Source organism: Rattus rattus, chromosome 13 (assembly GCF_011064425.1).
Source record: "Rattus rattus isolate New Zealand chromosome 13, Rrattus_CSIRO_v1, whole genome shotgun sequence".
Taxonomy (NCBI): Eukaryota; Metazoa; Chordata; class Mammalia; order Rodentia; family Muridae; genus Rattus; species Rattus rattus.
In genome coordinates this window covers 28,618,040-28,636,001 of record NC_046166.1, presented here as the reverse complement: position 1 = coordinate 28,636,001, position 17,962 = coordinate 28,618,040, and the positions used below count along the sequence as shown (strand labels likewise).

At 38.4% G+C, this 17,962-nt stretch overlaps 1 pseudogene; it reads right to left on the bottom strand.

The window, feature by feature from the left end:
• Window positions 1-17,962, bottom strand: part of LOC116914997 — a 166,408-nt pseudogene that overhangs the window by 145,418 nt on the left and 3,028 nt on the right.

Here is a 17,962-nt window from a genome sequence, read left to right as displayed (position 1 = left end):
TCCTTGAACCTTTTTAGTATTGCCTTTTCTAGTCTTTCTTCTACTTTCCTCAAGGATAATCGCTTCCTTGGTTAAAACACGGGGTGAAGTAAGATGAGAATCCCCTTTCAGGATCTCATAAAGTGGTTGTAAATCTACATTGGGCATTTTAATATAGGGTCGAATCCAATTTATGCTTCCTAGTAATTTTTGAAAGTCATTTAATGTTTTTAAATGGTCTTTTCGTAATTCAATTTTTTGAGGAGAAATACTATGAGGAGTGATTTTTGTTCCTAAATATTCTCCCATTTGGCCCATTTGAACCTTTTCAGGTGCTATGAACAATTGATGGCTTTCAAGCACCTTAACCACTTTTGTATAGGCCGCTTCTAGGGCGGCTAGTATAAACATTTAGCCAGCCCCCTGGGGAGCTTGCCCAGCTGACTTAGGCTTCTAGCTACAGATGCAGGCTCCAAAAGCCAATTGAAACTTTTTATTTATTTGTTCCTTTCTTGAAAGGAGTTAAAGCTACATCAATGGTTGAATCAACCAGCATTTAAAGTTTTAACCATTTTTTTTTCTTTTAAACATGAAACACAAAACATTCAAGCAACGAGAAGCAAAACCCAGACATAAATTGACATACATGGACAGCTTGGTGCACCAAGGACAAACAATAGACACAGAAAGAACTAGATGGTGTTCCACCAAAGGGACCCAGACATCCTACCTAAAGAACCAGAAATAAGCACTTCTCCAATAGGAGCCAGCAAGGAGGCAAGACGTCTCCCACCTCCTTCTGTTCCCAGGAGAGCTCCAAAAAGTTTAAGCTCATTTCCTTCTTTTGTCAAAGCATCTGTGGAGAGTTCGGGAGGACTGTTTTTCTCAACCCCATTCTCTCTCTTGTCTAGGGTGTAAACTGTCTCTAGTCAGGGTCCAAAGACTAAAAGCATCTATGAGAATCGACTTTGCTTCTCTAGATTTTAACATAACTCTAAAAGAACACATACACAAAAAACATTTTACCATTATTACCTTTGTCCCCTTTTGACCACTACCACTACCCCAAATCTTTATCTTTGCACATGCTTTCAATTTCTGTGATCCTTCTGAATTCTGCTTACTGCGGCCTTTAAAATCTGTATCCACCACCTGAGTTCCCATTCGAGGGGTCAATACGAGTCTGGTGGTGGAACTGAGGTCGAGTCCTGCGCTTCCTTTTGTTGCTCTGCGGGAGGCCCCAGACCTGATGGTTCTACCTTTGGTTTCACTTTCTCTAAGCTGTCGGTGATGCTTTCTAGATTGTCTGACATTTCTAAGGTCAAGGCTTTTAAGGAGGGATATATCTTATCTATTTCCTGGTCCTGATTATCTCCTTTTTTTTATCTCTGCCTTCTCTCTGTTCCTTTTGTCTCCTTTTCTTTTCCTTTCTTTCTTTGGGACCTTTTCTCCCTCTGACATACTTTCTTGATGCTCTGCAAGGATTCTCTGACCTGTTCTAACGACTTCCTCACATCGCTTATCTTCTAAACAGGCACGGACCATTCTCCAAAGAGGTTTTGGTCCGGGCTTAAGCTTGCTGTCTGTGGCTTCTCTATCCCACACAAAGAAAAAAAGAAACAAAATTATAAATCCTGGCCACAAAGGATCAACTTGAAACAACATTGCTGCAGACCACAGACCTTTCAGCCTCTAACCCAAGGCTCCCATCGTCTCTGCTCACCTCCAGAGAACTTTATCGTCCCTTACCGGGAACTTTTTCCGACGTCGCTCGTCCTGAATCTGAAGAGTTCTGAGATCCACGAGGATGTCCTCTTCCCCATACGGGCCACCACTTTGTCGCGCCCACCTCGTCCGGCAAGGAAGACGCAACACGGTTGGATTCTTCTCAACAGCCTTTACTGCAGGACACCTTCTTTGTTGATACAGGGAGGCAGCGGCAGCCAGCCCTAAGTGTTACAGCTCCAAGTGTTACAGCTTTTAGTGTTACCGCGCCGAGCGGCAAAGCCGCTCGGCTTATATACACAAGAGTATGCTAATCCCTTTTGAGGGATTGGTGGGGCATGAGTCACCCCACTGCCATCCCAGCTACTTGTCCTCCAGAGATTGGTGCGGCATGAACCTGCATGAACCTCCATTAACATAGTAACGCCCCAGCCAGACTGACGTCAGGTGCAAAACCCACGCATGCTCAGTACTGTTGTTAGGAGGGTGCCAGATTCACCTCATTATCATACAGCTGCTGCACCGCTCCCTACAGGTCCCAATCTCAGTTCAGTGGCTTCCTGCTGGCATTCACCTATGTATTTGCTGTATTCTGGCTGTGTCTCTCAGGAGAGATCTACATCCGGTTCCTGTCAGCCTGCACTTCTTTGCTTCATCCATCTTATCTAGTTTGGTGGCTCCATATGTATGGGCCACGTGTGGGGCAGGCTCTGAATGGGTGTTCCTTCTGCCTCTGTTCTAAACTTTGCCTCACTATTCCCTGCCAAGGTTATTCTTGTTCCCCTTTTAAAGAAGGAGTGAAGCATTCGCATTTTGGTCATGCTTCTTGAGTTTCATGTGTTCTTGCATCTAGGGTAATTCAAGCATTTGAGCTAATAGCCACTTATCAATGAGTGCATACCATGTGTGTTTTTCTGTGATTGGGTTACATCACTCAGGATGATATTTTCCAGTTCTATCCATTTGCCTATGAATTTCAAAAAATCATTGTTTTTGATAGCTGAGTAATATTCTGTTGTGCGGATGTACCATATTTTCTGTATCCATTCCTCTGTTGAAGGGCATCTGGGTTCTTTCCAGTTCTGGCTATTATAAATAAGGCTGCAATGAACATAGTGGATCATGTGTTTTTGTTATTTATTGGGGCATCTTTTGGGTATATGCCCAAGAGAGGTATAGTGTCCTTTGCCTTACAGAAGCTTTGTATTATCATGAGATCCCATATGAACATAGAGAAAGTCTTGGCTCTCTCATAGGATATTTGGATTCCCCTATGATTTGCTATGCTTCACTGATACGGACATCAAAGGGATGTCCACATTGAGACTAAAGGTAACTAGATCACTGACCTGGATGCACAGCAAGTGTTCCTAAGACCAGTGATGCTGCTGACCTTCTGGTGACATATGCAACTCACTGCTACCTGAGACTTCATGGTATAAATAAGATGTGAGTATGCAAAAGAATCAAATGGATACCTTGAAGCCATAGGTTGGTACTGAACAACAGAAGGAAAGATCATTCTTCCAGAAACAATTGGCAGTTTTCTGGTAACTCAGCTTTTCCAGGCTACTTGTCCTGGGTCCACAGAACTCTATGAATTGCCAGCACCAATGTGTGTTATACCGACCTACATTGGACAGCATGGCAGGAGATGTCTAAGCCAGATGTGAAGTTTATACTTATATAAATACAAGACAGAGCTCGTTTGACAGGAGAATTCCATACGAGTGGCCAACACTATGATGAATTATGGGAACCTGACTTAACTGACATATAGACTGCTAGGATAGGATAAAAGTACGTGCTTGTTTTTATTGATACCTTTTCTGGGTGAGTAGAAGCTTCTCCAACAGACAGGAACTGCTGAAAGAGAAACTAAAAAGCTCTGCTATTAACTTTTCTCCTAAATTTCCCTCTCACTAAGAATGCTGTCATGAAATAGCCCAGCTTTTATAGCCATAACCTCTGAATTAGTAGTCAAGTTTTATAAATATTGTGCAATCTTCGTTTGCATATATACCTCAGAATTCTGGGCAGGTGGAAACGATGAACAAGACATTAAAGGAAACACTATGAAAACTCTCACTACACTCCAGGGAAGTATGGAAAGCATTTTTTTGTTTGTTTTTTTTTTTCTAATTGGGCCTGCTACGTTCCATGAGGCAGGGATTCATCCATATAACAGTATGTTTAGAATACACCCCAGATTGCTTCTAATGTTCAGAGATTAGCAGTTGGAAGAACTTTTCAGCCATTTCATTCTTAAAATTCAGTCCTTCCAGTTTTCCATGAAATCTATACTTTGTCCTTCGGGGAATAGCAGTGAACGTCTAAATCCACCAACAATATCCCATTGTTTGGGCCAAGTGGTAGTCAAACTGCATGAGCCAAATGGGCATTCAAAATATAATGAAGTCAATTTGCAATGGACCTATGTGATGAATTTTTGGACTCCTACAGCTATGAGGGTAGGTGGAATCATAACATGGATTCTGCAAAACTATGTTAAGAATGTAGAATACACAAATGACAATGCCAAATAGACTCCCTCCTGTTCTTATGAACTTGACGAAGTGGAGGTTTAACTAGACCTCAAGCCATTCCTCTCCCTGCACATCCTCCTGAATCTTATGTTTCACCTGAAGAAAGAATCATGGTAAAACATCCAAAACCCTCAAGTCTCTTGCCCTGGGAACACAGGAAGGTAGATATTAGAGAACTGATATCTAATGGGACTACAGAGCAGCATTCTATAGTCCATGTTGTCCTTTGCTTTACTGATGTCTGGTAATTTTTGGATAAAATAAGGATTTGGGAGATTATCATTTGAAGTAGGTATATAATATTTACACTGTTATATTCACTCTTTAGCTTGTCCCACTTAATTTCCAATATCATTGCAAAAAATAAAATTGGAAAACAGAATTTATGAGTACACATTCAGGAATATATATAAAGTCCCCTATCAAAGAATGTACAATAAGAAAAGGTAATACAATATTCACCCAATTAAAGGTCTGTAGGGAAAATACTGCCCTTTTGGAAAAGGAGAAAACCTAGGAAAATGAAATGTATGTCACAGGAATGGACTTGGGAATAAAATTATTATCCAGAAGAATCTCCTCCACTCCATGTTTTGAGATTTTTTTCTAACCATGCCAAGCCTCTGACTATATTTTCCTTTCAGAGCATGCAACCACTAATGAAGCAAAGAGAAGTTTCTAGCTTTAGAGATATGTAGTGTGAAAAGGTTTCCACTGTGTCACAGGAGACACTCCTGGAAAGGGCACCCTCAAATCTGGTCAATGTAAGGAAAGCTGTTCAGCAGGTAGGCCATGGCAGTTCTCAGTGACATCATCATTAGGCCCTCCCTGAAAAATCTCTTGTATCCTGGAGAGCCCTAGCTTCTTCTGTGATGTCACAAGTGTTGTCGTGTCTGCAAGAGCCTCTCAATATTCCTTCAGTACCAATCTAGGGTTTACTAATTGGCCTCTAATTCAGAGTAAACAGCCATTTGGGAGGGAGAACAAAGATTATGAAGAGATCAGAGATGGGGAGAAGGAAGCTGGCCTTCTGTCTTGGTATAAAAAAAGAAGAAATATATGGTCGAAAAGCTCACTGAGATCTGGGTAGGGGTAGAGTGTGTTCGTGAAGGAGAGAGCCTTGATCTGAGCCTTCCACATATGAGAATCATGAGCTGTGACCCTCTCAGAAGCTATCTGGCCTTCCCTGTTCTCATGGTTCTTGGAAGTCAGAGAGCTTATATCATTACTTTCCTTCTTCCAAAAGGCAAGTGTTGGGAAGGGCGCCATTTTTTTCCTGAGAGCTCATGGCTTTTATTCTTTTTGCCCAGAAGAAAAAGGTCCTAAGGAAGAAGGGAAAGAAAAGTATTGTGTCCTCAGCTCAGAGTAAACTCCTCCATGCTTTGGATTCCTATAGTGCAGCTTATGTCTGACACTGATATCTGGGAAAGAGCAGAGTTTTCTAGTTGAGACTTCATCATCTCAGTCTTTCCACTAGTATTACTCTACCATTCCCTGACAGTGACCCTTTAGATTTCTGACTCAATAGGTGAGATTAGCTGGCAGTTTTCTTTTTTTTTTTCTTTTTTTTTTTTTTTTATTTTTTTCGGAGCTGAATTTTGCTTGCTATTGCTTTTTAAAATTGACCCCTTTTTTTTCTAAATTTTCATTTTTTAATTGGATTGTTATTTTACATTTCCCAGGTTCCTTTCACTAGTTCCTGTTCATAGGATACCTAACCAGTCTGCCTCCCCTTCTTCTATAAACCCCCTTACCACCACTTGAAATTCCCTTGAACCGGGAGTCAAACCTAGGAGGACCACGGGATTCTCCCTTGATTGATGCCCAACAAGGCCATCCTCTACTACATATGCAGTTGGAGCCATAGGTCTGTCCATGTACAGTCTTTAAATATAGGTTTAGTACCCGAAAGCTCTGGTTCATTTGCATTGTTGTTCTAATGGGGTTGAAAGCCCCTTCAACTATTGTAATCCTTTCTCAAAATCTATCAAAACGAGGTCCATTTTCAGTTTACTGGTTTGCCACTAGCATTCACCTCTGTCTTTGATATGCCTTAGCTGTGTCTCCCAGGAAGGATCTGTATCTGGTTCCTGGCAGCATGTACTTCTTAGCTTCTTCACTCTTATCTAGATTTGGCTGCTGAATATACTATATATTCATACTATATATATATATATATATATATATATATATATATATATATATATTCACATATATATGTATTGGTGCCACCTACAGCTATTATGTTAGGTGGATTTTTAAGATGTATTCTGTGCAACTAGGTGAAGAATTTAGAATCCACAAACGAAAATGCCAAATAGACTCCCTCCTTTTCTTATGAAATTATTGAAGCTGAGGACTCACTGGAACTCAAGCCACTCCTCTCCCTGCCCATCCGCCTGAATCGTATGTTTGGCCTGCAGAAAGAATGGTGGAAAAACATCCAAAACCCTCAATCTGTCCCTAGGAACACAGCAAGGTAGATATTAGAGAACTGATATCTAAAGGAACTACAAAACCGCATTCTATACTCCATGTTGTTCTTTGCTTTACCGATATCTTAATTTTTGGATAAAATAAGGATTTGGAAGTTTATCATTTGATGTAGGTAAGCAATAGTTACACTGTTATATTCACTCTATAGCTGGGCACTCTTTGTTGCCAAAATCATTGCAAAAAATGCATTGGAAAACAGAATTTTTGAGTACACATTCAGGAATATATACATAGACCCTGATCAAGGAATGAACAATAAGAAAGTGAAATACAATATTAATTCACCTAAATGTCTGAAAGGAAAATGCTGGCCTTTACAAAACAGAGAAAATCAAGAAAATTGGACTGTATGTCACAGGAATGGACCTGGGAATAAAAATATTATCCAGAAGAATCTCCTCCACTCCAAGTTCCTAGATCATTTCTATCCATGCCAGGACCCAGAATAACTTTCTCCATTTAGACCATGTAACCACTATTGAAGCAAAGAGAAGTCTCTAGCTTTAGAGATATATAGTATGTAAAGGTTTCCACTGTGTCACAGGAGACACTCCTGGAAAGGGCACTTCAAATCTGGTCAATGTAAGGAAAGCTGTTTAGCAGGTAGGCCATGGCAGTTCTCAGTGACATCATCATTAGGCCCTCCCTGAAAAATCTCTTGTATCCTGGAGAGCCCTAGCTTCTTCTGTGATGTCACAAGTGTTGTCCTGTCTGCAATTGCCTCTCAGATATTCCTTCAGTACCTCTATGGGTTACTAATTGGCCTCTAATTCAGAGTAAAGAGCATTTAGGGAGGGAGAACAATAGGATGAAGAGATCAGAGATGGGGAGAAGGAAGCTGGCCTTCTGTCTTGGTGTAAAAAAAGGAAGAAATTCATGGTACATGGGAAAGTTCAGTGAGACCTGAGTAGGGGATGGGTGGGTTCGCTGCAGAGATAGCCTTGATCTGAGCCTTCCGCATCTGGGAATCAGGAGCTGGGAGCCTCTCAGTAGCATCTGGACTTCCCTGCTTGTTATGGTTCCTGGAAGTCAGAGAGTTTATATCATTAATTTTTTTATTCCAAAGCCAGGTGTTGGGAAGGGCAGAATCATTTTCCTGAGAGGTCATCACTTCCTATTCATTTTGCCCAGAAGAAAATTGTCCTAATGAAGAAGGAAAAGGCAAATATTGTGTCCTCAGCTCAGTGTAAACTCTTCCATGCTTTGGATTCCTATAGTGCAGTTTGTGTCTGACACTGATATCTGGGAGAGAGAAGTGCTTCTAGTTGAAACTTCATCATTTCAGTCTTTTCACTAGTATGACTCTGACTACCATTCCCTGACAGTGACCCTTTAGATTTCTGAGTCAAGGAGAGATTAGCTGGCAGTTTTCTTTTCTTTTATTTCTCTCATTTATTTTCATTTTTTAGCAAATTTTATTGCTTTTTTAAATTGGATTTTTCTTTTATTTTGACCCAATTGATAAGATATAATTGCCCACTTAAACATACAAAGTCCGGTACCATCCATCCCTTAAGAACATTGACAACAACCTGTAAATACACAGAGCAGAATCTTAACATCACCTGCCATGGCTTCTCCCTTCTCTCCATCTCCTGTCTCCTCTCTCTTTCCTCTTCCTTCAAACTTCTCTCCCGCCCATCCTTCCTTCTCCTCCAATGACAGGCCTCCTTCTATCCTGTACCTGCCCCTCACCTGTACTTTAAAAATTCAATGGCAAGGTTCTGGTGAAGTCACCTGATTCCTGAATACATGACCAGGCAGCTGTCCTTGGGGCATTGGAGTTAGCATCAAAATACACATAACTTCAAGACAAACCACGACATTTCCCCCTTTTTGTCCAGTTAAAAAGCCTTTTCACTTATATATAAACTGAGTACAATTATTACCATTCCACAATTTATAAAGCATATGATAGTCTCAACACCCAGTCCATCACTATATCAGTTAAACCGAATAGTTAGTCATCCATTCCAATTTAAGAAAAGCTTAAAATCTATATTATACCTTGCATAGCTTGTATACTATCTGATAACTATCCAATAAAATATGTACATTCAGAGTTATACAGCCTGATAGGCTATGAGACTATAATCAGTCTTCAACCCCATCAGAAATCTTGGAATGACCAAATATTTATACACATAGGGAGCCTAACAGGGCTTCCAGAACTGAGAGGTTGTAGAGACAAATCTCCACTAGCACAGGCCCCTGTTAGCAGCACGTGAGTTCAAGTCTTCAGCCTTCTGGCCCAAAATCAACTGACAGACTCTTGAAATGCAGATTTTGAAGGGCTGATCACCCTGTCTTGGCAGGGTTTATCAGTCAACTATTCTGCATAATTTGTCCTTTTCTGGACAGTATTTGTCTGCAGATGAAACAGGCAGTTTTGTCCAGTGGCTGCCTAGCCACAAAGTATTGCCTCACCTGGATGTAGAGATGTTCACATTCTTTGTTAAATCCACCAAAGGGGAACTGGTAGGAGCAGATATGTCTCAACAAAAGATAAATAACTTTAAATCTCAAATTTTGTGGATTTCTGACGTTTTTGAAAACCATCTATCTATATAAGACAATCTGGACTGTTGTCTCCATATCTTAATATCTTGAAAGTACTCCCACAATATGTTTGCTATTTGGCCCTTAACTCACAGGTGTAATCAACTCAGAAGTTTGTAATGACATCAATAGAAGGACTGGCTCTAAACCTTGTACTTTTAAACTCTTTTAACAAATAAATTCTATATCAAAGGAAAGGTATGATTTTAGCTTAGTTAACAAATGAGATTACAACTGTATAACTCATACTACCTAATTCCTCCCTGTTAAATTACAACCATTTCTAAATTCTTCATAAAAACAACTTAGAATAACCACTTTCAGCCCCCAAAGTCCAGGGAACTGGGGCGACGACTCCCCATAACTTCTTCAAGCTGTACATGGGGTTGAGATATCCTTGGTGGTAGGTGGTAGGAAGAATGAAGCAAATGCTGTAGCCAATGTGTCCTGCCTGGACCCAGCTGAAAGTGCTTGAGACCAGGAATCCAAGTAGTCACACTCTGTAAAATACAACTCTCAAGACAAAAGTTAAAATCGAGATATCTTTTTGTTTGATTCTCCTGAACAAATTTTTCAGGCGGTCTAACGCTATCAAATCTGATCAGTATGACTCTGTGAGGTTTCCAGAGCCTAATCACACTTTTTAAAAACACAAAGACAAAATCTTTCTCCCAAAATACTGTGTTCCTAAGTCTGTAACCAGAAAAGCTTGTACCTTGCACTGTCTCCCAGAGTAATAATATAATCATAAAACTCAAAGTCAGACCCATCAGGAAGACTAAACAATTTTTTAAAAAGGAAGTCCCAAACCTTTCCCTAAATTCATGTTGTTTCCTTCTCTTGACTTCAATAATTACCAATGTATAAAATATCGACTTTTGGCCTTAGCATCGTACAGAAAACAACTGCACTGTCCTCATGAGTCAATGCTTATGCCATGGCTGGGGGACAGCATTTTACTACATGCCTCCATGACCTTAGTAATCTGTCTTAAAATTAATACCTTGTTAGTGATTGTATCACCTCGCTGTTGCACATTTAGTCTATTAATATGTAATTTCAATATTTACAGTTATTATTTCTATCTGAAGATATAATTAAATATATTTATATTAAACATTTTATTATTTATCTTTGAACAATTAAAACATTTTATTCCTCATAGAAGGACATGTGAGCTATTGTAAGGTTGATCTTCTCTCTTAAGTATTGCTTACATTTCTCTGGTTCATCATGAGTCAAGAAATATTTTAACATATATAATAAACTACCAGTTCTATTTTAATTTTCATGCTTTAGAAAAGTTATTTGTAGAAATATTTATTTAAAAATTTGAATTGTCTTGAAATCTGTCTTATAAACAAAATCAATCTCAGGAAGAGATGGACAGATCTTTCCAATCATTAATTAGACATTAATATGTTGCTAATGCCCTGAAAACAAAATATTTAACAATAATGTGAATTAAAGTCTTATGTGAATTATTACTATATCTCATGTGCAGAATTTATTATAATAAAACTTTGTTGTCCTAAAATTATACAGATGTTTTCAGATATCCAAAATAATATCAGAAGCTTTACTTTTCTTTAAATGTTCTATGCTCACATTCTCTCTCTCTCTCTCTCTCTCTCTCTCTCTCTCTCTCTCTCTCCCCCTCTGTGTGTGTGTGTGTGTGTGTGTGTGTGTGTTCCTTGTGAGTATGTGGTTTAAGAATATATGCATATGTGTCAGTGTGCCATATTGGTTTAAGAAGGAAACTTACAGGTGTATTTTCCTTCTAGGATATATGATTTCTGAGCCCTGATCTATATTTTGACCCATAGATGATGAATTTTACATTCTGAACAAAGCCTTACATCTGTTCCTTTCTTGTTACATTCCAACCATTATACCAGGGCTGTTTTTTTTTCATATTCTAAGATGCTTTTGCATAATTGCTAGCCTCTGCATAACAAGATACAAAATCCATTAGTGTAAGTTGTCCTTGTTCATAAAATTCAACTGAGCTGAAATATAACATTAAGGTATGGAAGAATCTTCAGAACCACTCACACACACACACAAACAAACACACACATACACACACACAGCACACACACATGCAAAGAAGCACACACACACAGACACATGCAAAGGCACACACAGGACACACACACATATACACACAGACACACATATACACACAGACGCACAGACACAGACGCACTCACTCACGTCATTTTCAAAGTAATAGGTTATGCACAGCAGTTGATTAATAAAAAGGAAAAAGTAAAAATATAATTAATGAAACCTCTGTGAAAGAGATGGCTTGTGAGGTGGTTTTCTTTGGTTTGGGTTCAAGGTTGTTATGGATAGGGAGAGAGCACATGTGCTGTGTTTCTTATTTAAGGGACTGTTTCTTAGATACTTAAAGTCCTCATCAGAGATATCTGATAATATAGAAACTATCTTCATAAAAATATACTTATCTACTCACTGTCTGGTTATTTATTAGATTTCCAGTCATCAGTGGTTTCCTCTCAGATTACTATGCTTCGATTTCATGCTCTATTCTTGCAGCTGTCTTCCTAGGTCTCTGGAGCAGATTCTAAATGTGAGAGGCCGTGGAGAGCTAAGAGTACAAGTACCTTGTATTGTCCTGGGATGTTAAGAAATGGGGTCTTGTTTCTGAAATATTCATTTTGGACTTCTAGATCCATCACCATAAAAGATTCCAACACTCTATATGTGTGTGCCATCTAGGTATATACAAACCCTGATATGATAAGAGCGCTCACTATTTTTAATTTTTATAAAAATAATTGTTCTGCTTCTCACCCTCATTTTCCTAGAACTGTGCATAGGAAGCTCATGGAAGTCAGGCTGTGATGATGGACGTCCAGGTGGGGAGGAAGCAAACGTCCCTGCTCTATTTTAAAAATATTTTTTTATTTATTGTATCTAAGGACACTGTAGCTGTCTTCAGACACACCAGAAGGGGCATCAGATCCCATTACAGATGGTTGTGAGCCACCATGTGTTTGCTGGGATTTGAACTCAGGACCTCAGGAATAGCAGTCAGTGCTCTAACCACTGAACCATCTCTCCAGCCCTCTGCTCTCTTTTTTAGTGCCCTCCCTGACCACCTTCTGCCTTAATGAAAGAGAAATCAGGATGCCGAGCTCTAGCACCCATGGCTTCGCAGTCACCCTTTATCATACACAACCTGTTACAGTTATGTTTGATTTTTCAGTACCCAAGATCTAAATTCTAAGTTAAATTTGTTAGACTGAGTGCCTTCCAGACTTATCCTACGGGAAGAAAATAAGTTACACATTAGAGGAGTTGTTACAGATTATAAATTGTAAATAATGATTAGATCATAGCAATTTTGTATTCATGAGCTTTCAGGTTATTTTATAGCATTTTTCTCTCTGTGCATTCTATAGCCTCTATATGTGACAGCAACAAACTTCGATACGGTGAATGACATAATCAGCAAGTTACTCGCACTGATCAGAAAACATGTAAGCTACTTTCAATCTAATTTGAGTTAAAATTGAATTTTGCTTTTGAGACCCACATACGTGGAAATGTGTAAATACAGATGAAATTTGATCATGATACATTTACAAATCATATTTTACAAATGCCTCGTTTTTAATCTGAAGTTATCAAAGACATAAAATAGCCCATTGAGTGACATTGTTTCTTGAATTCGTGTCTAGTTTTATGTGAAATGAAACTCATAGCCCAATGGTTTGAGCTGTATGTGCAGTTTCACTAGATAATACATATCCACTGTAATAAATTGTGATTAATTTGTCATATGCTCACACCTAATTTAAAGAATGCCAATGTAAGAGGAATAATTTTCTTTTTTCTTTTTTTTTTATTAGACTATACTGATTATTTGGTATGTGATTCTGTAGTCTTTCCCATTTCTTCTTGTGTTTATTTCTCTTGTGTGAATGTGTAAGTCTACATGTTCTAGTGTGTTTATTTTTAACTTTTCATAAATCTTTAATAAATGAGTCTACATTTCTATGTCTTTTCTGCATACATATCTGTGTATAAATGGTCTTTCTATTTTTAAATGTGCATGTGTATCTCTTTGTAACTCTGTGTGTATGTGTGTGTGTGTGTGTGTGTGTTTGTGTTTCTCTGAGATTATGCATCCCTCTCTATCACTTTCTGTGAGTTTGTACAATGAGAATCCACATGTCAGTCTGCCTCTCTGACTTTATGCCCCTCTGTGTCTTCCTCCCTCCCTCTCTCACTCTCTTTCTCTTTCTGATTCATTATCACCTCTCCTTGTATGTTGGGGTGTAGAAGGATATTTGGTGGTGTGTCTGCTTGAGTGCTTTTTGTCTGCTAGGTTAATACTTAAAAACTCTATGGGACAAGGGCATTGGTTTTAAATAGGAGTCTACAAGAAAATAAAATTAATAATAATTCCAGTTAGAGCCACCCCCTGATTGTTCTCAATATTTCAACAAAATGTTCTATTTAGATGATTATTTCAAATGAATCCATAACACTGTGTGCAGTAATTATGTTCTAGAATTCTTTTCAGCGTCGGGCTTATTTTCCAGGATAGACACATGTCCTTCATCTCCACAGACTGGACATCTCTCAATGAAATTTTTCCACTGTCTTAATAGTGCATTGATATTGCTATCATTGTGTTTTTGTACCATTTTTAGGAAAGAAAATTTGAAAACAGACTTTGAAGTATGCTGGCTCTTAAAGTTTTTGTAATCCTCTTCTACAATGTTCCCTGAGCTGTAGAGATTTTTGCTATAATGTACATGTACTCACAAGATTTTACAAAAAACATTTTGTGTCCAGTTTTTGTTTTCTGTAATGGTCTCCATTTTCCGTACAAAGAGGCTTCTTTGATGAAGGATGATGGCCCCACTTAATGGTAGATATAATGCTAATATATAGGATGTATAAGGAACGTGGCTGATTTAGTAAAATAATGGGAAAAATGGTAAGGTTTATGATATCACTAGTTCAATAAATCTGACTAAATTTCTTGCACCAGCCATGGTTTCATTCATATTGAGAGAAATTCTTCCAATTGTGAAAGTATTTCATGTGCAATTTTCCAAAATATAGATGCTTTAGGTAGCATTTGGATTTTTGGCAAAGTTGGGGGCTTAAGTGCCTGTTGCCAAATAAATCTTACAGGGATGTCTCAGCAATCAACTGGTTGTAGATGGATATGTCTAAGAAGCGTCCAGCTTTAAGTCAAGGTTCTAAGGTAGATAAAGCAGTAGGCAGGTTGACATGTTAGGGAAGCAAGTGATAGTTGTATTCACCTGTAACACATGTGAAATATGACAATAACCAGTGTGGCAAGATGTCAGAATAGGTGCAATAAGTGACATTAATAGCTCAGTTGTAAACAACTGCCCTTTGATTAGACTTAAATGTATTTTCTTTACCACAGAATTGAACATACTTCTGGGTCTTCATTTTGTTTCTCAGAAACCTAAGGTACCCTTTAAAATTCATCATATTATGTCTTATTATTTCTCTTTAGGATGGTCAGTGCCGGTCCTTTGACTTGTCCAAGTCACACATTTTCATTCCTCTCTGACAAAGAGTTCACAGCAGAGAAACACCTAAAGAAAAGTTCAACATCTTTAGTCATAAGGAAATGCAAATCAAAACAACCCTGAGATTTCACCTCACACCAGTGAGAATGGCTAAGATCAAAATCAGGTGACAGCAAATGCTGGCGAGGATGTGGAGAAAGAGGAACACTCCTCCATTGTTGGTGGGATTGCAGACTGGTACAACCATGCTGGAAATAAGTCTGGAGGTTCCTCAGAAAATTGGACATTGAAGTACCTGAGGACCCAGCTATAACTCTCCTGGGCATATACCCAAAAGTTGCCCCAACATATAACAAAGACACGTTCTCCATTATGTTCATAGCAGCCTTATTTATAATAGCCAGAAGCTGGAAAGAACACAGATGCCCTTCAACAGAGGAATGGATACAGAAAATGTGGTACATCTGCACAATGGAATATTACTCAGCTATCAAAAACAATGACTTTATGAAATTCATAGGCAAATGGATGGAACTGGAACATATCATCCTGAGTGAGGTAACCCAATCACAGAAAAACACACATGGTAGGTACTCATGGATAAGTGGCTATTAGCCCAAATGCTTGAATTACCCAAGATGCATAGAACAAATGAAACTTAAGACAGATGATCAAAATGTGAATGCTCCACTCCTTCTTTAAAAGGGGAACAAGAATACCCTTGGGCGGGAATAGGGAGGCAAAGTTTAGAACAGAGGCAGAAGGAACACCCATTCAGAGCCTGCCCCACATGTGGCCCATACATAAACAGCCACCCAATTAGACAAGATGGGTGAAGCAAAGAAGTGCAGGCCAACAGGAGCCGGATGTAGATCTCTCCTGAGAGACACAGCCAGAAAATGGCAAATACATAGGCGAATGCCAGCAGCAAACCACTGAACTGAGAACGGGACCCCAGTTAAAGGAATCAGAGAAAGGACTGGAAGAGCTTGAAGGAGTTTGAGACCCCATATGAACAACAATGCCAACCAACCAGAGCTTCCAGGGACTAAGCCACTACCTAAAGACTATACATGGACTGACCCTGGGCTCCAACCTCATAGGTAGCAATGAATAGCCTAGTAAGAGCACCAGTGCAAGGGGAAGCCCTTGGTCCTGCCAAGGCTGAGCCCCCAGTGAACGGGATTGTAGGGAGGAGGGGGGTAATGAGGGGAGGATGGGAAGGGGAACACCCATAGAGAAAGGAAGGTGAAGGGGTGAGGGGTTAGGGGGATCTTGGCCTGGAATCCGGGAAAATGAATAACAGTTGAAATGTAAGTAGGAAATACCCAATTTAATTAAGTTGGAGGGAAAAATGTGAGTAAATAATATAACCAATAAAAAATGGAAAAATCATTAAAAAAATTTAAAATGAAAGGTTATAATGGGACAACTTGGAAAAATCAGCAGCAGAAATCTGCCTATCTATGTACTTTTAGTTTACAGAAGTAATATGTCCTGTCAGTTATGATCCATTGTGTTAAAAATCTTATTTATAATCAAGTAATAACCAGTTAGATTTTGTTTCATCAAACTAAATGGAATGTTTATTTCCTACATAAATTAGATTAATTATAATTAATTCCATTGTAATGAAGATACTGAAGTTGTACTTATTGGTGCATGGATATACAAGGGACATCACAGTGCCTTGCAAATATCTGTGCTTAATCAATGAGATCTTTGTTATTTCATATTTTGGTCATGAAACAAGAAGCCTTTTCATCCATGTAGAGTATTTAGTTCAGATATTCATAAGTACTTCAATGTTTGACTACCTCTTATCTCAAAAATGTATCAAACTAGGTTTTAAGTGATTGAAGAAACAAAAATCAGCATATGATTAATGGACAACAAGCAGCAAAAGAACGTCTTTCTAATGAATGATATCAAACATGTAATGAAAGCACAACACCAATACTTGTAATATTATTCTATGAAATGAAATGGAATAGAGGCTATCACATGTTCCATGTAACATAACAAGGAATCAGATATAAAATTCCACACGAAAACAAGGGACAACAAACTGGAAGGAGACAATGGAATATTCTCTGTTAAACATGAAAGCAAATTTTTATTTTATATACCCATCAGATATTATTGTTCAAATATTAAGATGGCCATCCAACAGAATAACTTAAAGGGAGACACTGTAGTGCGTGATGTGCATTCTTTTCATCATATCAAGCCTATAATGTGTGATTTAGGCACAAAGAGAAAGAGAGTTCTGAAGTATTATTTGTGTTCCAAATAACTTAGTGATTGTCTCTTGTGAAAACAATATGGAGCCTTACCTCTCAAACTTGACAAAAGCAAATTCGATAATTACTAAAGGATCTGCATGTTTCACCTCTATGCTTGATATAATGAGTATAATAAGGATCTCAGTCCAATGCATATGAGCACCAAATAACTTCCAAAACACTCACACAGCTCAGGATGGCATTTTAATTGCAGTCACAACAGAGTGAAGAGTCAGCCTCCATGCATGTTCCCAAATCGTTTGATATGGCATTACCATAAAGATATTAGAAAAGAATAGAAATTTGCATTCGGACACGCTATCTACCCATATTTAGGTGTGCAAAAGTACTGAAAAAATACTTACACTGTCAAAGACATAATTTAACCAAAATATGGAACAAATTCTAATCCATAGTAAGTAGGAAAGTTCATAAACCCCATAGCAAGATTTTATTATAAGCCAGGGAAGTACCAATTATCCTGAAAATAGAAAAATTCTACTTTATTTCTATTGGAATAGAATTCAGTGTGGCCCTTATGGACATAAGAATAAGGTAGTTCAAAAATTATAAATCATATTCAATGCACCATCCGTGTCACTCATTGTAATGTAAACAAGTTACATATATGAGCACATCAGACATACATCTGTGTTGTTGCAATGTAGTCCAAGACAGTACTATATCAAAACAAATACCAACTAGACAAAAATAAAAATAATATAATGCATATATTAACATTAGCAATAAAATTCTCTCTCATAAATGATACATAAATTGTTTCATTCCTTCAAATAGAACATATGCAATTGTTCTCATTCAT